Here is a 6,718-nt window from a genome sequence, read left to right as displayed (position 1 = left end):
AAATTTTGCTATATTTTGTAAATATTTTCAGCAGGTTTACCATTTGAAATAATTTTCCTAAAAAAATTAGCGAGAAATTGAATTATTTAATTAAAAATTTTCCTCCATAGTGGTTCTAGGTGGTTAACTGCGACCAATTCTGAAATACAAATCTGTCTCCAAAGGATGGTTTGCCCTTATTTCGAGTCCAAGGTTCTATCATCGATGGGGAGTTTTTCATTGGATTATTCCTTCAGGTTTGATTTACATGCGCATATTATGCTCTGGTACCCCTGTTTTCGATTTGGTCAATTTGAGCCCAATTTCGGTTAGGGTTCCGTTCGTAACTTCAGAGTTTCTCGACCATAACACTGAAATCCTCCAATCTTGCAATGGCCTGTTGCTATGGCGTGATAGCATTTCCTGCAATCCAACAACAAATCTATGGTGAGGGTATCCTAGATCTCGTGGTTTGTAATGTATAAACAAAATTCATTTATTTAATAAAATAAGGAGTTATTTTATTTGTCATTTAGAATTGTGTAACAATCCAATGAACTAAGATCCGAAGTTATATGTAATTTAAACATGTATGTGATTGATATGTAGGTGGAACATGTTTAAGTAATAACTTAAATGGTCTATAGTATATAGATAAGGTTGGGTGCCTTATCCTAGAGACACTACGGATATGATCCACCTTGTAATTGTTACAATAGTTGTAAATTATTATAAACGATGTGATCATAATCTTTCATGTGGAGACATATGAGTGAGGGTATCTTATACAAAGAGTTTGTATAAGACCATACCGCGAAATGATTAGTCTTTTATAATGTCGTTGCTTGAAGAGATTAACATTTAAATAGGATGACCATAGATGACTCGACTTTAATCCGGGTGGGTTATGAACTCCTATTTATGAGAGAAATCCTTTGATCTGTATGGGTGAGAGTGATTAGTTTTGTCGATTCAATAAGCCTACCATTTTAGGATTTGTCTGAGTAGAGAGCTAATATAACTACACAAGATGGAATTCACCCTTTCCCATCTTTAGGGTAAGTCGATGAATTGCTCCCTTAAAGCTTGATTCCGGGTCTTGAACAAAGAGGCGTCTCACCCTCTCATTGGCCAGAGAGGGGTAGTTTATAGTTAGACTATAACTAATTGTTCATTAAAGAAATCAGTAGTACTTAAAGAGTTAGATATAACTATAGGGGTAAAACTGTAATTTGACCCAACTGCAGTTACCGGTAATTCGTGAAGGGTTGACTTGATCAATGATATCTGTGGACAAAAAATATATTTACAGTGTGAAGAGTGCAACTGTGGGTATTTAGTGGAGTGACCAATAGTTAATGAATATTTATTTATTAATTAAAGAGTTTAATTAATTAATCTCGTATCATTGGAGCTCTAATCTGTAGGTCCATTAGATCCCTTGCTAGCTCATTAAGGATAAAACAAGAAATAAATAGTTTTGGAATAATTTGAATTGTACAAATTATTTAAAAGAAATTTTATATTAATATGATTAATATGAAGTATAATGTATATCAATATATTATAATACATAATTAATCATGAGTATGATTTATAATTAATACTATGTATAAGAGAGATAAATATTTGAATGAGATTCAAATTAATATAATGTATATTGATACATTATAATATATAGTTAATTGTAAATATGATTTATAATTAATACTATATAATATAACAGAGTGATGTATTTGAATAAGATTCAAATATTAATTATATGAATGTTATTCATATAAATACTATAAGTTAAAATTAATATGAATAAGATTTATATTAAAACTATAGGTTATGTGAGATGATGTCATTTGAATATGATTCAAATGAAATTAAATATATGATATTTAATTATTAATTTATTTATATATGTTAAATGGGATTTAATGTATATATATTAAATTAATAATAATGCATTGGAGAGAACGGAGTTATAACTTCTCTCCTTCATCTTTCTCCATTAACAAGTTTGTAGTTAGAGGAATTCTATAAGAGTTATGGAAATTAAAAATTGCATAACTCCTCATTTCTCTCTCAAGTTTTATCTTTAAAATTCCATTCCCTTTCCCAAAATCACCAAGGATCCCACAATCTTTTTATTCATTTTCGGTAATAACAAGGAAGTTCTTTTGGTGGTGTCTATTGTTCGTGATTGGTGGTGCTTGAGGGAAAATTTGCAATACGTTGAGTTCGAGGGAGATTTAGATCGTGCTGCTCGTGAATTAGGGATGAAACACCGTGAAGAAAGATTTTTATAAGGATAAGTACTTCCTTTTCTCTTCCCCTCCATAGAAAACGCATGCTTATAGGTTTTAATATGTTTATCCTATGAAATTGTATGTTTATTCTCTGTATTTTGTTGTTTTCAAAATTGAATGTCCTTTGCAATATGTTCACACGCTTCCACGAGGAATTTAATTCATTTAATTGGTATTAGAGTCATTCGTACCTTTGTTTTTCAAATTTGAAACGAAAATCAGTAAATTGGTAGGTAAATTATGCATTGTGAATGTTGGGATTTGCAAAATGAATGTTTCAAATTTTAGCAATTAGATTTACTGCTTTAAAGTGATTAAAGCTGTAAGGGCATGTTATTTTGGGCATTTAAATTCCACTATCAAGTTTGTAAGTTTGTGTCCTTGTCTTTGGCAAGTATTGCTAAAGAAGGAGAGCAAGGTAAATGAAGATCGAAGTAGAGAGTTGCATTTTATGTGAGAGTGTAAGGCAAAACGATGCGAAGCTGTGCTTTAAGATGTGGTACAGAAAGGCCAACATAGCTATGGTGGCAACAACGTTGCGACATTGAGCCCGAGCGTAGCAATGTTGCGTGGAGCATAGTGTTACGCTACGACAACTTTGTAGCCCAGGGTAGCTACGATCGAATAAGAGTGTCGGTATGCTCCAAGTGGTAGACGCACGTGTACAAGCAGTTCCTAATGAGTAGGATATCGTCCACATAAAGTACTAGAAAAACTACTTTATCGTTGATGATTTTCTTGTAGATACAAGGTTCATCAATGTTTTAATCAAAACCAAAAGATTTGATTGTTGTATCAAATCTAATATTTCAAGATCTGAATGCCTGTTTTAACCTATAAATGGATCGGTTCAACTTGCAAACTTTTTACTCTGAACCTTGGACTATGGACCCTTCAGGTTGAGACATAAAGATATTCTCTTCAAGATTGACATTCAGAAAAGTAGTATTGACATCCGTTTGCCATATCTCATAGTCATACTATGTGGCTATGGGTAAGAGAATTCTTATAGACTTAAGTATAGAAATAGGGGAAAAAGTTTTCTCATAGTCAACCCTTTCCCTCTGGGTATAACCCTTTGCTACAAATCTAGCTTTAAAGGTATATACCTTTCCAACTACATCTCTCTTTCTTTTATAGATCTATTTGCACCCTATGGGTTTTACCCATTTAGGTGAATCTACAAGATCCCATATTGAATTGGAGTACATAGGCTTCATTTCAAGGTCCATGGTTTTGACCCATTGGTTATTGTCTATGTCATTCATCGCCTCTTTATAGGACAATAGATCCTCAACACCATCATCTAGTATGAAAACCTAAGTTTTAGTTAAACCTAAGTAGCTGTCAGGTTGCATCACAACCCTCCCACCGTGTCGAGGCACTCTCAATGATTGAGAAGAAGTTGGCTTCTTCATTAACTCTTGATGAAGGACCAGTTGCATCGACAACCCTAGTTGATTCTTTAGTAGCTTCATTTAATACATTTTGCTTCGTGGTTCTTGAGGGTCATATAATAGACAACCTCTCGACTCCTTAGGATAACCAACAAATTGGCATAATCTTGAAGAAGATTCCAATTCTTAGATTTGTCACTAACACATGTGTAGGACAACCCCAGATTCTGAAGTAACGTAAACTCAGTTTACACCCCCTCCATAATTTGAAAGGTGTTTCTGAAACACCTTTCAAGTTATGGAGGGGGTGTAAACCGAGTTTACATTAAACACTATTCGAGGGAACATTGTTCAAGATGTGAACCGCAATCTCTACTGCATACCCCTAAGACGAGTTAGGCAATTGAGCATAGCTCATCATAGAACGAACCATATCTAATAAGGTTCTATTTCTCCTCTGATACACTGTTTTGCTTAGGCATACTAGGTACTGAGAGTTGAGATTGAATTCCATATTTTGTCATATAGTCCTGGAATTCTAAATTCATGTATTCTCCACCCCAATCAGATCGAAGTGTTTTAATTGTTTTACTAATAGGTTTTCAACTTCAGCCTTATACTCTTTAAACTTTTCAAAGGCTTTAGACTTATGTTCATTAGGTATAAGTAACCATACCTCGAATAATCATCTATGAAAGAGATGAAATATTCGTACCCTCTCTAGTCTTTACATTCATTAGACCGCAAAAATCTAAATGTATGAGTTCTAAGGGTTCTTTGGCTCTATAAATTTTTCCACTAAAAGGTATTTTAGTAATTTTTCCTTCGAGACAAGATTCACATGGAGGTAATGAATCATTTTCTAACTTGCTTAGAAGTCCATTCTTTACCAATCTCTTGATCTTATTGAGATTTATGTGGCCTAATCTCAAATGTCAAAGATACGTATCATTGTTATATGGAGACATTCTTCGCCTTTTTGTTTGAGTATTTGCAGTTTTAAACATATCATGATTTAAAAGTGTTTTTGATTCAGTTGGTCTTAACACATATAAGTTGTTTTCTAGTTTAGCTGAACAAATAGTCACACCATTTTTCATAATGAACACTTCATTTGAATTAAAAGAAACAGAGTACAATTGTTCAATTAAACAGGAAATAGAAACAAAGTTTCTCCTCATTTTGAGAATAATGTATACGTTTTCTAAAAGTAGAAATCTACTTCCCAAAAACAACTTAGCAGCTCCCACTACACGAGCTGAAATGACATCTCCTGTTCTAAACTTGAGCATCATTTAACTCTCTTCAAGCTGTTGGAAAGAACTAATTCCCGATAAAGAAGAATAAATGTGATTAGTGGCTCCTGAATCAAGTATCCAGGCATCATGGTCATCTTCCACTAAACAAGTTTTAAGAACTAGTAAATCATATTTACATTCCTTCTCTTTCTTCTTCTCAGCAAGGTCAGCAAGGTACTTGGGACAACGGCGTTTCAGTGACCATCCACATTACCGTGGAAGTATTTTCCCTTGTCAGCCTTAGCTTTGCCCTTGCCTTTCCCAGCCGCGGGAGCCTTCCCCTTCCCTTCTTTCTTTTTCTTGATCTTTTAGAACCAAAGGTCGAAGGAACATACTTAGTTCTAGAGGATGAACCCTTATGAAAATTTTTGGAATGGGAAACATGTGCCTCTCCTTCTACTAGACCCTTACCTTTCATAAAGGACTAAAAAATCTGTAACTTGTTTAGAAGGGTAGTCAGAATGTACTGTATTTTGTTCATAATCGCATTGCTGCGGAATTGAAGAAAATTATTCGAAAGAGATTTTAAAATAAAGGACACTTGACTATGCTCGTCGATGGCCGCACCGTTCATTTCGGCGACATCGAACTAAACTATTAGGTCAAGAATATGTTTTCTCACTGATTGGCTTTCTTTCATGTGCACATTGTAAATGTACTTGAGGGTCTCGTATCGAATATGAATGGACGGTTATCCAAACATCTCCTGAAGGGACTCCATGATCTAACTTGTAGACATCATGGCCTCATGCTTCTTGGTAAGTGAAGAAACTCTTATCAAAGAGGACCTATGAGCGGAAGCAAGATCGTTCCAAATTCATTGTGACAGAAATACAAGTATTCACAAACATACTTATAAGTTATGCAATACAGTATAAATTATGGCTTGCTTTTTAATAATTAAATACAAAAGAGCAATTGACTCACCTTTGAAAATCTTTTCTTCTCTTTATCTCTTGCTCTCGTCAGGAACAACCGCTCTCACTGTCGTTGCAACGCCAAGCCAATCATCAACCAAATCTCGCTGTCACTTAGCCAACGAATGATCTTTTACAGGAACAGGTAATAACTTGGACACTACTACTTAGTGACCTTGGTATTCTCGGAGTCAGAATCCAAGATGTGTGGACTCTGTTGGATTTGGTAGAGGGGAAGAGAAACTACGATCGTATTCAACGATCAAGCAAGTGGAAGAGGCTTTATGTCTATCTATAGACAGGTGCTTGATTGTTTAGAAAAGGTGCACGATCGTTTAGGTAATCGGGAATGATTGTTTAAGTAATCTCGCTCTCGCGTGCGATCATTTAGTAAAAGCTATACGATCGTTTAGGTAGACTGCGCGTGTACATGATCGCTTAGGAAAACTTGAGCTGTCGTGTAGGCTCTCGTTAGCTATACGATGGACAATGTACAACTTGTGAAGCGATTATCCGATCCTTTACCAAATGAAAACAATTTTCATTTTATCCTTTCAGCTATGAAAACTGAATGCAACCTCCCACTTTCATGTACGGTTATAGAGAAAACCACCAATAATTATCTCATAATTGTTTTTAATTATAAATAAATATAATAACTAACTTATCATATTATATTTATAACCTATAGTTTTAATATCATATTATTTGCAACATTTAAACCATAATCCTTTTCTCCTCCACTAGATATAAATCATATTTATATCCCTTTCCTCCAATTAATGTATCTCATATATCATATCAACTATATCATATATAATTGACTAGTT

Source organism: Benincasa hispida, chromosome 5, assembly GCF_027475165.1.
Source record: "Benincasa hispida cultivar pf3 chromosome 5, pf3_genome.v1.1, whole genome shotgun sequence".
NCBI classification, from domain to species: domain Eukaryota; kingdom Viridiplantae; phylum Streptophyta; class Magnoliopsida; order Cucurbitales; family Cucurbitaceae; genus Benincasa; species Benincasa hispida.
Note: the sequence above shows the minus strand (reverse complement) of the source record.